A 19,623-nucleotide genomic window follows, 5' to 3' on the forward strand; every position below is an offset into this window, starting at 1 on the left:
TTGATCACACAATTGCAGTCCCTTGATTAGTGTAAAGCTTTACTTGGTGAAGGTACATTCAAAGTTAATGTCCCAGTCTACTGTGTGGACAGCTTTTATGTGAAAGGTGCTGATCTTGGATGACTGGGATGTGGTGGTGTCTAATCATACTTACTAAGCTGTCTTCTCAGACATATCAAGGTCTCACAAGCAATTTCTTTTTTGCAATGGAAGCCTGTGTGCAGGCTGCTGCCTTGACTGATACATTGAGGGATGAACCTCAGACCTTGGGGGAAACAAACCTCAGGGATCTTTGTGCTGTTACAGTTTGAGCTGAAGATCACTGACATCGTAGCTGTGAGCTGTACAACGCCCGTGCAGCAGCACAGACGGGATCTGTGTCACATCCCACAAGGGGTTTGCACTTCAGTTCGGCCAAGCCTGGCTACCTCAGGCAGATGAAATTTGGCCATAGGGCTGAACAATGAACTGCTGTGTTTAAACTACTGGTTTAATGAATAAATAGCTATGAACACCACTATCAAAATGGTCTCTTAGTCTCTTTGCCTTTTTTCTCATTCCTACAGTGATGGGAAGGAGCAGTGTCAGTTTGTGACTTGTAACCTCTGTGATGTGACAAGGTTATTAATCCTTTTGTCAGCTTAAGCCACATTGAGAGACTGAAGCAGAAAACAAGGATCAGGTTTCTTTAGCAGCACCCTCCTGTGTTCGGGTGCATGTATACTCTGCTACAGCAGTGATAATTCTAAGTCAAACCTTTTCCTTTTTACATGTTCATAACATTAATGACAATTTAACATATTTTGTGTAAATTTTATTTCTCCGTTGCGATGAAAATAGTCACCATTTTGGCAACTGTCTCCAAATATAGGAATCTGCTCATGAGTATAAGGCAATGTTTGGATGTTCACTGAGGGACTCCCTTGATTATAATATGTTTATACTATTTCATTCATGTTGAAGTAATGAAATATTGAAGTAGGCCAACTGTCTTCTCTGTCTTCACAGACCCAATGCTGCAATGAACAATCTGTTAAAGACATAAAAACTCTTATAGAAAGTAATAATCTGACTGCACACATACAGGACAAATGTAGGTGTCCCACGATTGCCTTAATCTCTTTTGAACTTGTGGCAGCTTCCAGATGACTTGGCAGGAGGATTCTGCTGCACCCAGTCCCACCAGCCTTTGATAGGTGGTCTTCATCTTCATTTTGGAGGAGTCTACTAAATATCTGCTGCATTTCATTACATAATTGATATGGGAAGAATATTCCTGGAGTTATTAGCTGCAGGGAAGACCCTGAGATGAAAAAATTTGATCCACATTTGGCCCATATTTAGCTCATTTTTAGAAAGAGGCTTGAGTTTGGAGATTATTGAGTTTTGAATGTTGGGATTGCTTTAGTTTCTCTTTTGTGTGTTAGTTCATCTGAAAATGTGGATTAGACAAGGTTTGTTCAAAAGCAGTTCTGTTACCTTGTTTCAGACCTGTAATGTTTCATGACATGAGAATTGAGCACTCTCAAATGAATTCTTCCCACAGGCCCACCCTGCCCTGGCTACTCCCCAAGGCAGGTCTCACTCCAGCTCTTGGCTCCCCAGGGTGCAGCTGCTAAGCCACAATTGCCTGCCCCTAAATTGATTTCAAATTCTATTTTTCCCAGGAACCAAATTCATTGCCAGCCTTGCTCAGCCACGGAGCTCAAGCTGACAGAAGATTTATGACTAGCCTTACTTTATTAAGGCAGGAAAAGAAACAGAAATTGTTTACTGTCAATTGAGCAGTGGTCAGTTGTCCAGTTCCCAAAATCCCATAACCCTCCAGCTGCAAGTGTCTTCTGTATAGATTTATATAGTTTCTTGTATCTTGCAGCATATTGTTGGGTATTCTCCTTTACCATTCCTTTCTAAAGGGTTACGTACTTTTCCCAAGCTCTAAGGAGGCACTCAAACACTAAGCCTCAGCAATGACAGGTACTCAGGTCAGACTGTTTCTTTTAAGGCTGTAGATGGACTTGTCCCAGTCCCTGGATGGGCTACAGACATTCTGCTCACTTGTCTGGTATTTGAGCCCTGAGCAGTCACACTCTTCTCTTTACTTCAGTTGCCCAATTGTAATAATTAGACTTGCATCTTTCCAGGCCCCTGTTGCATTGCATTAACCTCTGCCTGGCTGCAGTCTGCAGCTCCAGCATTTGCAACACAAATGCACCTGACAAGGGGCCTGCAGCCCTGGCAGTGCCTGCCAGAGTTGCCCCATAACCAAAATAAGATTGCACCAAGGTCACCCCAAGCAGCAGCTGCAGACCCCAGTCCTGCATCTGTCATTCCCTTGGGTGCACCCATTATACTTCTCCCTTCATCCATCACTTTTGATCAAGCCTTTGGAGTCTCGTGCATCAGGGGTCAGGTGAGTGGTCTGTTACACAGCAGCCATTAATTCAGAAAGGGATTCTCTGCCTTCCTGTACAGCTTGTCTGCATCAACTCTTGTTCTTGCTCTGCTCTGTACTGAAAACCTTCCTCTAAGCAGCCTGTAATGTTTAGTGCAGGCTTTCACGTAAGAGCAAAGTATGCTAAGGTATCTGCAGCAACAGCCAATTAAAGTGAAGTAAAAAAAAAAGGAAAGATTTTCAAGGTTACATATATAGCAGGAGGTGATTTAATTACTCACAGGGTAGGGGGATTGAGACTCCAAATAGCCAAATCAGTGCAGCTGGAATAATGACACCCAGCAGCCTCCCAGGAAAGTACAGAAGAGAGATAAGTCTGTCTTGAAAGAGGCTTAAGATAACTCACATTATATCGCATTTGCTGGGGGCTAAGCCTAAACATAGGACAGTTGCCATGGCTTGGCTGATATGCAGTAAGTTCTTAAACTCTCATACCTCAGTCAAATGTGTGAGCCCTAAGATTGCAGAAATACACACTAGATCAGATTTGCAGAGTTCCATAAAAACAGACAGAACTTGGAAACGCAGGAAAAGAAAACAGAAATTGGTTCGGGAAGAGAAACAAAACCACTTTCTTCAGGATTTTTTTTTTTTTTTTTGTAGACCCAGTTCAAATTCCTGCAACACCTTAACCCTGCAGTAGTGTGACTTATAAGAAAGTAACCACGACAAGAAGAGTGAAAGTCAATGATGTTGTTGTTAACATAATATAAAGCTAAACATAAATTTCAATTGTGTGCTGAACTAACCAGAAAAGCAGAATGAGGAAATGAGTGTTTTGGTGAGAATAAAAAACAAATCTGTGCTTTGGGAACCATGAACAACATCCAGGTTTAGTGCCAGAGTCATAGAAACGACACTTTTTCCAGTTTTTCCCACAGAGCTTGTTCATAGAGGTCAAATGTCCTTTAGGTGAGAGAGCAAAGAATGGTGCAGCTCAAGGCTCTTGTGTGTGTCTTCCAGGCCCTGCTCCAATGACCAGAGTTAAACAAAGTGGATAGTTTCAACAGCAGAAATTCAAACACTTCCTAAATCAATGACCAAGGCACTCTCATACATCAGACCTCAATACAATTTCTTGTTTCAAATCAGAGAAGAAAGGGATCTGAGCATCATCTTCCTGTACCCTAAGTGAGAGCTCTATGCGGATTTAGGTCAACTATAAGCAGCAGAGACAACAAGAGCTGTACTACAGGCAGCAGACATCCATGGTTCTGCTTCTCATTTTGTCAAAGATGGAACTTGAAAACCTAACCAGAGTTGTTGGCTAGAGCAGGGAATGAACCATTTCAGAATAAGCAGCTGTCATCCCCACCCTTTCCTCTAGCAGTGGCAAGTCTGGCACTCCTGAACTGTTCTCCCCACTTTCTCCATAGTCCTATCCCCTACCTCCCTTCCTCCAGTCCTGTGATAGAATGAACCTAGGCTTTAACTGCAGGCTGGAAAATTAATTTTTTCTGATGCTGCTGAGATGTCTTAAGCTGAATCTGGTGTAAGCAATTTTGCCTAATAAATCTCATTTTATTCCAAACGATATATACAAAATATCACAAAGAAATGTACCATCTGTTTAATTCTCAGGATATTTACAAAATATAAAATTAAAAAAACATGTTTTCACAGTCCAGTGAAAAGGATTTTTCTGTCTTTTCTTCAAAAGACAATTTTAATACTGGAAAATCTTGGAAATATGTGAAATAAAGGAGTGATCTGTTATAAATCAGAATGAAAGAGACATAGATGATCTCAAAGATTTGTAGAGAAAAAAGATCCATGAGAGATCACTAAGTACATTAAAAGCAGTAGCTGAGGTAGAAGCCATTTGGTGTGAGACCTCTGATTTCAGCAAATTCTGCATCAAAATCCCTTCCTTTTTACCGAGCCCTCAAAAAACTGCCCCCCATCTGGAGAAAAGGGTGGTATGCAATACACTGGAGAGTCCTAGAAGGCAAAGAAAAGGCAGAAATTAGCACTTAAGACAAAGTGGTTGCCTGCTGGGTAACAAGAAAATGGAATGACCAAGGAAGACATGGTGACCTTGTTGCCTGGAAACATTTAAAATGTGCTTTGTTTGTGTTTTCCAGTTGGCTGGGATAGACTTGGCAGTGCAGTACAAGCCAGAGGTGTTGGCTGATTGTGAGCAAGGTGCCGGCGGCTCGTTTTCCACGGGGTCATTCTGCCCTTTGTGTCAAGACTAATTTGCCTGGTGAAATGTTCTGCACCTGTGATGTTTAGCACCTGCCCTGCTGCAGAGTTTCCTAGAGGGGAAGGGAACTGCAGGCTACCTGAGCAGCTTTAGTGGAAGGCTTTCCCATTCCACAGCCCTCTTGTGCTGATCATCAGAATAATCAGCCTGATCAGTGCTGAGCTGCTCCTCTGCACACTGTCTTTGCTAACCTTGGAACTTCAATTAGAGATTATTTCATCTGGGCTGGTTTTGTTTATTCATTTAGCTTTTGAGCTGAAGTACATCCAGGATGAGTTGATTGGGAAGTTCTGGATACTGCAAGACTTTCTAAGGGAACAAATATCCTTGTATTCTTTTCCTGTTGTACTATCAAGGATCCTAAGACAGTTTTCTCTGTTTCTACCACAAACATCATCCTCCAGCCTCATAACAAAAATGTGATCTCTGCCTTGCTACATTTCATCTTCCAGTATTTTCTAAGAATGTGTTCAGCTTTGACCCATTTTACCACATGTTAAGGTAAATTTTCTTTACTTACAAGAGTTTATCTGAGGATGAACATCACTTATCAAGTCACTTCTTGTTAAATATATGATTAAAACCAAATGACAAAGCACAATAATAGCAATAAATAAAAGGGTGTTAGATGGCAAACTTCTGATAAAGCAGAAAAAAGATCTTGCTCCAAATTCGGTTCATATGTTTTCCACTTGTAGGATTCTGCATTTATATAAATTAAGATCTCCTCTGCAAAAGATTAGTCTTGTTTTTCCTGGGGAGTGATGAATTTTGTGGTGTTACTCATGTTGCCTTCTACTGAGGAGCAGTAATGCTTGTGATTATTCGGGCTACGTTACCACAGGTGGAGAAATCAGAGAAGGAGAGCTGGGTTGTATTCTTGGTGTTTTGTCACCTCAAACTAGATGGTAGCAAAATAGCAGTTGTCATGTGTCAAAGAAGGTGAGGCGTCTTTGCCAGCATCAATAAGAGCTGTAGTAGATCTCTCTCAAACTCTCACAAACTTGAAGGAATCCTGCTTTGCCCTTCCATTCTTTAACATCATTCACTTCACAAACTAGACAAAACCCACCATTTTATTTTCATCTCAGTGTCTTGAACAAATGAGTAGGCAATTAAGCCTTTTCTGTGCCCTACAGGAGAAGTGGATGCAAACAAGAAGATGAAAGTGTTTTTGACACACCATGCCTTTTGTAACTTGCAGGACAGTTACTGCAGGCAATTGAACTATTTCTCTGGAGACTTTTTCTCAGATACTTTTACATCTTGCTTTTAATGCAGAATTCATTAGCATTTTAAGTCATAATAATGGAAAGTGCATTGAGATCCTGAAACAAAAACAGTTGTTTTACAAAGTATTAAACATCGAGTAAAAGAAGCAGCTCCTCAGTGGCATGTAACAGTTACAGCTTTTATTCCACAAATCACTTAAAGCCACTTACAACTACTATTATTAGGCATAAAAGCCCACATGGGCTTTATGAATACTGGAGAACTGAGACAAAAAGATTACTTCAAAGAGAACAGTGTCTTGGTCATCATAAATTTTTGGCCCCTGTTCAAACCTGGTCATAAGAAAATGGAGAATATATTAGGCCAATTGTGCAGAAAATTAAAAAAAAAAAAGGTCTGAAGATTTAAATACAATGTATCTACAAAGATTTTATTTTAATTAGAACATAGCAGAGTAACAGCAGCAACCTGCAGTGATATCATCAAATCAAGGCTGTTTCTATGGGAACACCACCAACTCCCAGAAATTATCGTGTCAGTTTGCCATAAATAGAAAAAAAAAAGGAAAAAAGAAAAGGAGAAAAAGGAGAAAGGAAAGGGGGGAAAAAAAGATTACAGAAGAAAGAGAATTAAGAGATTGAAGTTCTTTCCTTTTGATACTTATTGCCAACATGTTGTCAAGTTTTATTCTAAAATAAACTAGTGAGGTAAAAACATCAGTTTCACTGCTCCTGACACCCATTTGAGGCTTTGAACACCTTTTCTGAAGACTTTCTAAAGTGTTTTGTGGAAAGAAAACTTATGCAATGCATACTGAGCTCCCTGCTTCCTGCATTTTCTATAGCATGAGTGAGCGCAGGGTTGGTGTAGGAGAGAGAAATACTTCTGATCATAGATACTTGTTCTGTTTCCTCATTTCCATTTTTCTGCTAGCTCTGTAATTTGAAGGTCTGGCCTGAAAGGGATACAACCACAGAGAAAGGAAAGTAAGCAATGAACATACAAGCAGAAATTATTACTTCCAACTCCATATGCTTATCTGATTGTCCCCTTTTCCCAGCAATCTTTCCAATAGCTATCTCCATCCTGGTGCCTTCAGCAACCACATAAACAAAGGGAAGCCACTCAAGTTCCTCCCATGAGTACCTAGAGATGTCATATGCCTTTGGGACTCCAGTCCAGCAGCATTTCTGCCCTCTGACACTCAGCAAGCTTGTTTCTCTGGCTGTCCTCACCACTGACACAGGCTCCTTTCTGTGGAAGTAGTGCCTTTCCAAAAAGCAGCCCAGTCCAGGAGGAATAGAATAGATTCCTGGAACTGTATCACCAGCTGTGAAACTCTCTTGCTCATGGTTTGTGACTACTATTTTTTCCTACTTGCAAGATGTTTGTTTTACTCTCAATGATCCTTATTAATTTCTCTCTCTCCAGCCATTCCTCTTGCAATTATCCATTATAATATTTTTGAGTCTTGCTGTATTGTTGTTAGTAATATTTCCTGAATGCCACACCATAACCTATATTATATGCTTTATATGAGAAGAAATCCTTCACTTAGAAGTAGTCTATGATAATAAATTATTATTGAATTTTACCTCACTGAATGACTGAAATAATAATGTTGCTTTCAGCAAAATGACACAGTGATAGTAACTGCTGCTGAGAATATTGGCAGTGAACTTGATGATAGTATAGTCCTTCAAGTGCAATCTTTACCCCTTAACAACTTGATAACTCCTATCTGCATACAGCACAGCAGAGGGCACGCCCTTCTTCAGATCCCCACAATGAGTCTAAAGTACTGTAAGTGGGCTGGGAGAGACAGCAACTACATTTCAAAGAGAAAAGTGCTTTTTAACATATATTAGATGGTTGATTCCACCACTTATAAAGAGTATGTGTAAGCCACTTGTTCCTACAGGTATTATGATCGTTTTTCATCTGCAGCAGAACGTAAAATTTCAGATTTTGCTGTTAAGTATCGAAATGCTGAACAGGCATTTTCTAACATTTTATTTATGTCATAGGATGTCATGGGTTGGCAAAGATCTTAAAGATCATCCTGTTCTAACCCCTTGTCATGAGCAGGGACACCTTTCACTAAACCAGGTTCCTCAGAGCCCCACCCAATGTGGCCTTGAACACTTCCAGGGAAAGGGTATCCCCAGCTTCTCCAGGCAACCTGTAGAAGTGCCTCACCACCATTACAGTAAAGAATTTCTCTGTTTCAGAAGATAAATCTTTGTTTCAAACAAGGCCATACTTTTCTTTAGACACAAAGGGCCAAATTATTATGTCAAAGAAAATCTGAAAGATTTTCAATAATATACCTACATGTTAAAGCTGAAAATTTTCTTATGCAAACAAATCAGGAGGCCTGCTGCCTGCATGCCTCCTATTATCCAACAACAGAAACCAACCTCTCTATATGAGCATGATTTTAAGGACTGCAGAGTTGAACAGTATTTCAGGTTTGACTGGTGGTGAACTAGACAGAGAAGAGGAGCACTCTAGAGTCAGAGTAGAAGAAAGTACAGTAATTTGCTGAGTAGTTATGCCTGAGCTCCCATCAGGAGCTGTAAGGACAATCTGGTCACTTGTACTCAAGATGTGGACTCTCACCTCACTTTGACTATGCTGAGTTCCACATGCAGCATTAACAGCTGTGCATGCCGTGGTGTAGGAGACTTCCATTTGCTGTTCTGGGTAAACTCTGAGCTAAATCCTGTACTTGACATCAATGCTTAAAACCAGAAACCTTCACAATAATAGGCCCAGCATGTAGAAAAACACTCATGCTGCTTCTCTGCTACAATGTAATAGCTGAAGCAACAGGAATATCAGGAGGCAGGGTGGGAAGAAGGGGAGGGGCAGCCGGGGGGGAAAGTCTTGCAAAGATCACAGAGTATCTTTGTATTTCAAAAAAGTAGCAAAGGAAAGTATCCTCTTCAAACACACTATTTGTGCCTCCTAATTATCAACTTCAAGTAGGCTCCCTCTGGCGGGGATGAAAAGGGCGCGCTCTGAAAAGTGAGAGCCCGAAATGTTATTCTGATTCTTGCCCTATTTCACTTTTCACCCTAATTGCAGACTAGCACCGGGCGTGCTTTCAGCTCATTATTCTCTACAGAAGCCTGCTAATGGTATTTCATCTACTGCCTAATTCTACAGCTTTAACATGGAAAAAAATTCCTTTCAAATTCAGGACCAATGAGAGCAAACAGTAGGTCTGCCTCTCTGCTTTTTGTTTAGCTGCTCAGTAACTGGATAAACATTAACCAACTGGATAGTGCAATTATAATTTTTCAAGGTACTGTAAATGCTTGCAACAGCATAGTATCTGGCAGCCTCACAAATATTAATGAATGTATTCTTGTTCCACTCACTATCCAATCACTATTAAAAGTGATTAAGTACTTTCACAGAGGTCATGCAGAAAAATGAATGGCAGAACCAAGCACCGAGGAAAATCCAAAGTTTTTTTCCTAAGATATACTTTTTGAGACATCCCACAGCACAAAGAGAAATAAGCGGAAGAAATGCAATTAGAGAAAGAATTGGGCACTAATTATTTACTAGGAGCCTGAATGTCTTTAGACATAATTTCCAATGAACTCAGCAAACAGCTTGCTCAACAAGATCAGGAGTAAGGGTTTAGGATTTGGATTAAAAACACAGGAAAAAAGTAAACACTAATATCCCCCTCTAGGGAAATCATCTCTACTAATTATTTGTCTACAGCTTTCCTCAATACTGCTGTCTAAACTGCATTTGTAAGCATGGCTCGATTGTTGTGTAACAAGCAAATAATGCACTTTTAGGAATTTCTTGTTAAAATGTATAAGAGAAAATTAAAGTTTTGATCTATTATTAATTCTCTATGGAAAGCACTTTGTTTTTACCAATAATAAGGGAAAGGTAAATACTTGGAGACAAAAATATGGGAATATCTCTGTTCATACATAGGAATGCCTCTGTTAATTGTGTTAGTTCTAAAGCTAACAAAGTCATCAAACACAATGGCTGAGACTATTATTGTAACAATTTCCAAATGTTGAAAGCTATCAAGAAGTCTCATCAAAGGGCACCCTGAAAGGAAGACTTTTTGTTTTGGTTTGGGTTGGGTTGGGTTTTTTTGCTCTTAAGTTTGTAAGTTTCATGCATTTTTAATGCAAAAAATATTTTTTTACATTAGTCACAAATGCTTTGACCTCTGGGTATATTTGTTCTATTTTACAAATGCACACATAAACAAAGGCAAATACAAATGAAATTGCATTTTTGAGATATATTTAGCCCTGATCAAAGCTAGTTTTTTATTTGTGTGTTAAAGTTATGTATTTTTTGTTTGTGTTCAGTGGTGACCAGAAAGCTTTACATGTGCTTCTTATTCAAAACACCAAAGTACAAATGCTGTAAGAAGATTTTCAGCTTTTTCTTATATTGTCTGGAGGGGAAAAGAAATGTAAGTACTTAGGATAAGTATAAGCACTTTGGCAAGTATTTATGTTGACACATGCCAGCAAAGCCTCACAGATTGTTGTTCTCAAAATCAGTAACCATGCCAAATCGTTCTTATTCTTTCTCTGTTTGGGACACACTACCTCCTTTTCATTGGTTTCATTTATTTCAGGTACTTTTCATTTTCATGTATGGGATTTTGAGAAGTCTTAAAGATGATAGTGTCATATACGCATTTTTAGTGCAGGAAAGTATTTTTAACTAAGAGATGGTAATGATATATCTGCTAAGAATGATCCTCATCTAGTATTGAACAAGTTGGGAGCAGGAGGAAACTCCTGTGAAGTTACATGTGGGGTTTTGATCTACTTTATTTGTTTGTAGTAAAAACATGAATCAAAATGAAATTTCTCTCAGCCTCCATCAGATACTGTAGCAGCTTGCCACAGGCCATTCCCAACTCTCCTGTGTTTAATGGCCGTGACTTCTTTGTATAGAAGACAGAGAGTCTGCTTCCTCCTGTTTTAGGTTAGAGTTATCCTGACATTTGTTTGTACTCCTGTTAGACTACACTTTTGCTCTATTTTAGAAACTATAGGCTCATAATGAATTTGGCTTTTGGCAGAAGGGCCAGGACCAGAAATGGAAAGAGTGAAAAATTTCTCATTAAGTCTGACAAAGCTGAAGACCTTCAGCTGGGGTTCAGCTGTGCAGGAGGCAGCAAAGGAAAGAAGTGTAGGAGAAAAGTACCAGATGTAGCAGCTGTAGGAGGAAAGTACCAGCTGTCTGTTCTGGAATACAAAGATGACAGGCCAGGGCTGTTATGTTACTCAACACAGCCACTCAGAAAATCTTCTCCAGATGAACCTCAGAGACCTGTTCCCAGCCTGTGACAAAACCCAAAATAACCCTTACAGTTGCTTGTGAAATGGTACCAAGGAACCACAGAGAACCAGCAGCCTGAGTCTAAGACACATACAGAGGTTCTCCTTTTCTAAAGAATTGACGTATTGTTTGACCCATGTTAAAAAGTATTTGTCAAGAGTAAAAATATAACTGGGATACACAACATAATTTTTAATTGTTATGCAGGTAGAATGTATGGAAAATAAAATTGCATTTGATACATTTTACAATGCATAGCCATATGTTTTACATATGTTCTACAATGTTTTACAATGTTCCTCAAACAAACACGTTTGAGGAAAATTTTCAGTATATAAAACACTTCACATAATCTTAAATTGGTAGATAATAAAACCCAGGAAAAGCACATCCTATATGATAATGCAGGGTCAGTTTTGTCCCTGCTGCATTACCCTTTCTGCGATCTTGGATACAGCTGGGAGTAAGACAAGCAGGCAAAGGAGGAGGAGGAGAATTACGTGTGGAAAACCAGAAGAAATGAGTGTTTCAGTGCACTGGCCTTCACAGAACTCCTTGAAGTTTGTGCAGAAGTCTTTGGCCTCTTCCACTGCCATTGAGTACTCCAGTGCCTTCCTTTGAATTTAGCATTGGAAAGGGAACACCTTTTTCCTTTTTCCTTTCCATCTACATCTCCCAAAGACCAAACATAAAAAGAAGACTTTCATAACTCCTAGGCATGCAATTCAGTAGAATTCTCTGAATGAAATATAATGTGTGACAAGTTTCTGTAACTAGCCAAGAGGCAGTGGTACCTACTGCAGTGTTTTAAATGTGGGCAAACAGGAAAAGCTGATTGTTTCAGACCACACCAGTGTGCAACCTTTGTACTAGATCAGTCCAGCCCCATAGGTAGAAATGGTTGCTGCTGCACTGGACAAATTCTGCAGAAATTATGTGGACCTTATTGGGAAATGAAAGAAATTAAATGAAAAAAAACAGGACAAAAGCAGGTTTTTTTTTCCCTGTAGCTCTTGCAGCCTGTTCCTCTGAAGTTCCTTTTCTATCTTATCCAAAAGGTGGACAAAGTTCATTTCAGCATTAGCAATCTAAAATAAAATCTCAGCTGAGACTAATTTGCATGAATAATGAAAGCAGTTTTCAAATGTGGTATTATATATACTTTTTTAAAGTAAATGCTGACATTTTAATTTTTCTGGAGCACTACCTATGACCCTCTTGGCTTTGTTTTTTGCATTGAAGTTCAAACTAGTGACAAGCTGGAAATGGGTTTAGAGCTCCCTGACTGCTGTGGAAGCAACTGGGGCAGATACTTACGACTGAAAATTATTTAGTCAGGCAAGAAATCAGGAGGGTATTTTCGGAATAATAAATCAAACTCACACCTCTGGGCAGACAGGACATGAAGATCTAGAGCACTGATTTTTGTGCCCTTGCCCTGATGAGCAGAAGTGCCACAACAGCCCATTGTTAACTTTCCACCCATCTCAGGCTGACATTGCCATCATTCAGGTCCAAGTGACATTGATTTGTCTGGATGGCTTTATAAAAAGCAAGGCAGAAATTTTCAGAGAAATCCTGTGAAGATGGGCTTGCCTCTCAGCCATCTGAAAACACCTTCCAAAGACTGCTGGGCAGACCAGAGCCCACATTATGATTTTTAACTTATTCATCAGCATCATCATTTCTGAGACACTCGCACATGACAAACTCGGGGTGCCCCATTCCTCCAGCTGTCTAGGAGGCTGTTCTACTGCAAGTTCCTTGTCCTGACAGAAACATGGAAGGCTCATTAGGGCAAGACTTAAACTTTCCCATCTTCAAGCAGCCTTGGAATAAATCCAGAAGAAAACAAGATTTTTTTTTTTTTTTTTCTAGTGCACAATCAGGGGTACAAAAGCCAAGGCTACCCAGCCAACTACAAGTGCAAGGGCACTGCAGGACAGAAGTGTTTTGGCAGGTGGACATATTTGGGCAGGGGGACAGGGTAGTGCCATCTTTCCTCCGTGCCATGGGGCAGCATTGTGGCATTCACGTGGGCTTTTAAAAGTAGCTTTGGCTCTGCCGAGGCACCAGCATGTGGGAGGGTGCGCCAGGCTGCAGCTGGACTTCACCCTCGCACCAAAGCTGCAGCGCTCCAGGAGCGGGGATGGAAAGCGCGGCCCGCGGGTGGGCGGGGTGTTTACGTGTGTGCACGTGTGTTAAATTACTACTTTTAAATATATATCTTTATTTTTATTCCCTCGTGAAGTCCGGGGCGGGCTTTTTTCCCTCGGGATCTTAAGATCCCTGCTCTCCTTTCCCCGCCCCCGCCAGGGGGGACGGGCGGCCGCCGTACCTGGCGCCCTCTGCCCGGGAGGAGCCGCCCCAGCCCCGACGGCACCGGCGCCGAGCAGGTGGGCGCGGCGGGGCGCGGCGGGGCTGGGGGTCCCCGGCGGTCCCCGGGGGTCTCCGGGCCCCTCACAGCTCGGCCAGCCGCAGCGCCGGGCGGGGGCGCGGCCGCCGCCTTCCCTCGGTCCTGGCCGGGACTTCCCCGGTGCCGCGGGGTCAGAGACGACTCGGCGGGCAAAGTTGGTGCTGCGGCTCGGCCCCGGCCCCGGCCCGGCCCCGGCCCCGGCCCCGGCCCCGGGCCGGCCGGCGGGGCAGCGAGGGCGCGGGGTGACGGCGGCACCCGCGGCCCCGGGATGCGGTACTCCCGGCGGCGGAGGAAGCGTGGCTGAGGTCAGGCACGGGCTGTGCGCGGTGCTGCTCTGTTTTGTCAAGCAGAGGGTTGTTCTCCGGCGGAGGTGGATGGCAAGAAGTTTTGTTTTTTTGGTTTTTTTTTTTTTTCCTAGTTCTCGTCCTTGAAGTAGATGTGCTGGAATAGGTCAGCCGAGAAAACGGGACCGAGTGATTGTAAAAAGTACCGTGTATTAAATATTCGTGTACATATTGGAGGGAGAATGCTGAAGAAATGTTGGAAAGAAGCTCTTAAAGGTTTAATAATAATTAACATGGATAGAATTGAGAATAAAATCTAGTGACATTCGCATCAGCCTGCTGGCGCTAATTCAGAGCGACAGGGAATGTGTTGGTAAAGGATAGCACGCAGATTTTTTATTTCTGTTTGGATATGCTCAAAGTTTGCAAAGACATAGGGATGATGGATTATGTGACAGCCTGCATCTCTGGGGCTGTGAAGGGGGACTGGGCTTGTGTTGCTCAAGAAATTCAGGAGTTTGAGAACAGGGAGGACACATGAGACCAGCATGCTTTTGTTTATTTTGGTTCTGAAAGTGGAATATTACTAAGCAAGGTTTCTGAAAGATAGCAAAATAAGTCTGATTTAGGAGAGGAAACATTGATATAAGGTAAAGTTTGATGATTTCCACACAGAACAGTCTTGGAGTGGTCTGGATTTATGGGCTGAAATCTGGAAGTGCTCCTTCTGATTAACACAGTAGCATATTGCTGAAACTGTGGTAGCAGTGATACCTGTACTGTGCACGCTGCATGAATCAAGTGGTTGAACTGCTTCCTGATACAATCAGTGTTTTCAGTTTCTCCATCTGTGTATGCAGTACAAGTTCCTGCTCATTTCACAACATGTGTTTGTATAATCTTTGTTAACATCTTCACTTTGCGTGCTTTGTACTGAAGGACAAGCCATAGGGCACATTATCAAGGAAATGAATGCAACTTTCCTGCGTGATGGCAGTCGGGGCTGGGACACTTGTTAGGCATTTGTGTGCGTGGGGATGGTTCCCGTTCGCTGCATGAACCTGTGACCCAAAACAGTTGTCCCGGCTGGAATGCGCAGGGCGGTGCAGGCGCTGCTGCCACCCACGGCTCGTGCGGGACATTGCCCTGCGTGCAGGGGAAAGGTTGAGTCTGCTTTGCTGTCAGGTACCGCCTTCCATGTGCAAGATAACATATGAGGAGCTCAGTGTGCGACCCTTAAAGCAGACTGTGTAAGTGTGTATTTTTTAATTGATAGACTGCTTTGGCTGTTTTGCTGTAGATGATGATGGCAAAGTCGGGGTTAGACTCATAACCAGAAAGAATGCTGTGGGAGTTGATGTTTTTCCTATAGAAGATTCAGGTTAGGGAATGGGGCTTGCAATATAAGTATGAAACTTAAGTATGAAACTTTATTTGTCTTTTTAAATATATCTATTAAAAAGGAATCTATATCATTTTTAATAAAGGATATAGATTCTCTAAAGACAGGGGTGTATAAATAGTTTGACCAGCTTTGCATACAGACTTTGGTTGCTTAGGGGCAGATGCAATGTTTAATTCATTAGCTACAGCGCTCAAGTTATTGCTGGTTTGGATCTATGCCTGAAAATAATTGAGATGCACTTGAAATTCAGTTTCTGTGATCGTACTGCGCTGGAAAGAGCAATATATAACTGTATTTATCAAATCATTGTATAATACAAAGCAACTTCCTCTTTATTTCTCTCACTCCTTCTGCACCTAAAAGAGGAAATATAAATAAAGATCCTGTAACACCTCAGTTTCTGTTTCTGCAGTAGTGGAGTGTACAGTCAATGTTTGGAGTCTGTACATAATGACTACTAAATCTGAACTTGCAGAAAGTATTTAGATAGTTGGTTTGTTAAAAGTAAATCAAAACATAGCACTGTCACATCTCAGCAATCACTCCATAAAAGTCAGCACTGTTTGCTGAATGTCCTAACAAAATATAGCCACATGCTAATAGTTATTAGCATTATTGTCTTTATGCTTAGTAATTTTATTGCTTGATGAGGTCCATATTTTGGGAAACTCGTTGTCCTCTGAAAAGAAGACCTTGAACAGAAAATAATATCTTAGTCATAACAAATAGAAAAATATTTCCACATTTTAAGAGAGAGATGCTGAGAACTCCAAAGTAGAATAAAAAAAATTAACTTATGTTAAGTATTAAAAAGTTTAGTATTAATATTTTAGAATATTTTAGCTCCAAAGAGAAGCAAAACAGTGAAAAGCCTAATATAAAATCTCATTGTTTGTAAGTCATAACACACCTATAATAATTACATTCTGTTTTCAGACACATTTGCTTTTGTAGAAGCTTTTCACTGTGCTCTGTGGCTGGGACTAGCTCTGTTCAGTCATGCAAAGTAGGTGAGACTGGACAGGCTCAGCTTTCTTGCCCTGTAAGTTACTGCTCCTGCATGTGTGTGAGCATCTGCTGCATTATTGCGTGGGTATTTTATGTAGTTCATTTAAGTTCTAATAAATGAGATCACAGATGAAAAGCTGAAGCTTTGGGGAAATTATGCTAGGCTCTGCTGCGCCAGAATAAAAATTCCCATCTTCTTCAGAGTGTATGTGAAATTAGTATCTAAATAAACATAACAATCAAGTGAGATACCCAGTAAAGTCTTTTATCAAGAAGTCTTTAGTACTCACATTACACTGAGTTACCAGTAGCTGCTATGCAGTTTTGAGATGCAGCTTTCTGGACTGCTTTTAACACTGTTCTTATAGATCTTCCTCAATTAATCTGTGTTCTTACACAAAGTAGTTACTGTCTTTGAGAGACTGGAGCTTTCTGAAAATGGGCATATAGTAGAAGAACCTTAATGGTACTTCACAGTTGCTTTTTTATCTGTGGTCATTCTGCATCAGGGTTGTCTGGTGGCTCCATAGCCAGGATGAACAGAGATATAAAGAGTGCTATACTTGCAAACAGAATAAAATGTCCTTGCAGCTTCCAGATTGGAAAGAAAGAAACTGTATTTTCAGACAAAATTGTAATTTTTTTTTTAATACACCTACCTTAATTTCACTTCTGAGTATTGTGAAGTGGACTCATTCAGTATTACATACATGACAGCTGTAAAGCTGCCTTTTGATTGCTTTGAAAGAATGTGAAACAGCTAAAGGATTTTCACAAGATGCAAAAAGCATGTTTTCATGCCATGGCAATTGAAACAACAGCTGAAGCGGATTTCACTACCAGAAATATCTCTCTCTCAAATAAGATCATGCATGGAGAGCCTAATTCTTCTGTGCATTGACCCTGTGTCATCTTTCCTTGTTGTTACAAATAGATAGATAACTCTCTGTGATGCTAATGGTGTCACTCTGCAGCCAGCCCAGGCAGAGCAGAGCATCATAGCAGCTATGCTATAGCTACAGTGTAAGTGCTAAAGTGAAAAGTGGGGGAAAACTGGGCCAAAAGTCCCTACATTATTAAATTCACTAAGCATAAGAACAGAAAATTCAGCATGAAAGTGCTTGCTCAGTCTTGACCCTGTTCTTAAAAGTGTCTAAGAAAACTAAACAAAATGTGTCTGCTTTGCAGCTTCTGTGTAATGGATATTCTATATACTCCATTTACCCTGGTGGCAACTACCATGACTGCCTTGATAAATGGATGTGTTGGCTAGAAATTATAGCATTTCTGCTTCATTCATAAGAGAGGGGTAAAATGAAGGAAGTGAATGAATAGGTTTAGAGATAGTAACCCCTTTGTGTTGGTGCCTTTCACAAGCCATACACAGGTCTGTAAATACCATTTAACTTCTAGTTACTATATCAGGTTTTCCTCTTTTCATTATAAGTAACAAATAAAAAGAGAAGACCAGAATATAGTACTGAATCTCAACGGAGGTTATGCGGTCTTTTGTTCCTCTTTCGTATCCTATTGTTTTAAAGCTGTTATGTTACTACTTTCCTAAGTGGCATCGTTTTGTGTGAGAGAAAAATATGTATGCAGCAGCACTACTGATGTGTATAAAATAATCCTGACAGGCTTTTGGCTTTTGTCCAAGTCAGTTACACATTTTTTATATGCTAAGGAAGAAAATAAAAAACACTATATCCATTCAAAATCTGTAGATATGCTGTGTTAGTTGAGTAGACACATAAGGAAAATAATGAGGTCCATAAAAGGCAAGCCAGGCTTATATACCAGGAAAACAGACTGGGGTTTTAGCAATTTCTTTTCAGAGGGAATGTTTGCTTCTCTTTGGGAAGTGTAAATTATTGCAAAAATATCTGTCAAATTCTGCCTGGGATTTGGACAGAAAGTTGCTTTTATTGGTCAGTTGCATGACTGTGAACAGCTTAACATGTTAGTATGCTTCTTATGTTGCTGCAGATCATATATGCTGGAGTATTTTCAGAGTTAAAGCCTAAAGAACTGATCTCACTACTGAAAAGAAAGGAAAACTTTACATAAAAAAAATAAGAGATGAATTAGCCCCCAGATTAGTAAATTGGCAGAGGGGGTGGGGACTATCTCTGTAAGGTACTGTGTGAGTGATAGATGTGGGGTCTAGCAGGGCATTTAATACAGAATTAAAGCCTTTTTTAGCCTTGAAATTACTAAAGTAGCAAGGAAATTATGCAAAAGCGGATTGTACAAAATATCCTTGGATCAAATGATCATGAGTTTACATTGACTTAACAGTAGGATAAATTATGCAGTCCCATGTGGGGCTACTTGGGCTTGCTCTGAACAGATTGTACCAAGAGCTGCAAAGGCGTGGAGTAGTTGCAAAATGAGTATGCTGTGGTTACTCTGCTCCTTTCCTCTGCCCAGACTGTTTGACCTGCTTCTTTTTCTCCAATATTTCAATCTTTTATCCAATCCGTCAAGTGGAGTTTTGTACATTTGGATTAATACTTACCAGTTCTAGTCAGGATGTACATCCTCATATCTCCTAGAATCACATTCTGTCCGTTTTTTCAGAGCTGGACCAGCCTAGCTCTACATTTCTTCTGTTTTTCTCAGTATTAGTAGTTTGTGCTGAACCTTTAGTATCATCATGTAGAGTTACTTACTTTTACTCCATGTGCAGTGTTTCTTTCCCCAGGGCAGACAACTCTACCTTTTAAATGAAAGGCCTCTTCTTGCCTTGCCTTGTATCAACAGAAGGCAAAAGGTGCAGTGAATGGTGACAAGGGCAAAGAAAGTGGAGTGGGAATGGAGAGACTGGTAAACCACTAGAAAAGGGGAGAAATATTCAAAAGCGAAATAAAGAAAGAGGATGGGCCAGATCCAGGCTGGTTAATATGAAAGCTGAAGTCCAAAGCCAGCATAAAACTTGACACCAGAATTCATGGAAACAACTGAGTCCTCATCTTTAACCTGCTTCGTCTGATGGTAGCAGATACTGATTGCTCTACAAGTATATTTCAGAGCTGCTCAAAGAAAACCACTTTTCTCTTTTGCACCTATGATAGATACAAATGCAAAAAATTTTCTATTGCCATTTAATCCCTAGAATAATTTTCCTTCTTTATCAGGCAGCAGTTAGTTGAGTCTTTTTGAATCCCTGATATTCATTGCTTATGCCATGTGTACAGGTAGGTATCAATCACAATTTCCTCTCTAAATATAATGCCTTTCCCAAGGAATTACCAATGAAGACCTTTAATA

At 40.6% G+C, this 19,623-nt stretch overlaps 1 protein-coding gene across 6 annotated transcripts in view; it reads left to right on the forward strand.

Moving 5' to 3' along the window:
- Nucleotides 1-13,483: 13,483 nt before the first annotated feature.
- Nucleotides 13,484-19,623, forward strand: part of WIPF3 (WAS/WASL interacting protein family member 3) — a 39,138-nt gene continuing 32,998 nt past the window's right edge. For 3 of the 6 annotated variants that reach the window (XM_021538059.4, XM_085568604.1, XM_085568592.1), the window contains exon 1: nucleotides 13,968-15,190. The gene's annotated coding sequence lies outside the window, so the exon portion shown is untranslated. The other 3 variants (XM_031503864.3, XM_031503866.3, XM_085568612.1) reach the window with 3 other exon arrangements.

This window comes from Lonchura striata, chromosome 2 (genome assembly GCF_050655825.1).
Source record: "Lonchura striata isolate lonStrDom1 chromosome 2, ASM5065582v1, whole genome shotgun sequence".
NCBI lineage: Eukaryota > Metazoa > Chordata > Aves > Passeriformes > Estrildidae > Lonchura > Lonchura striata.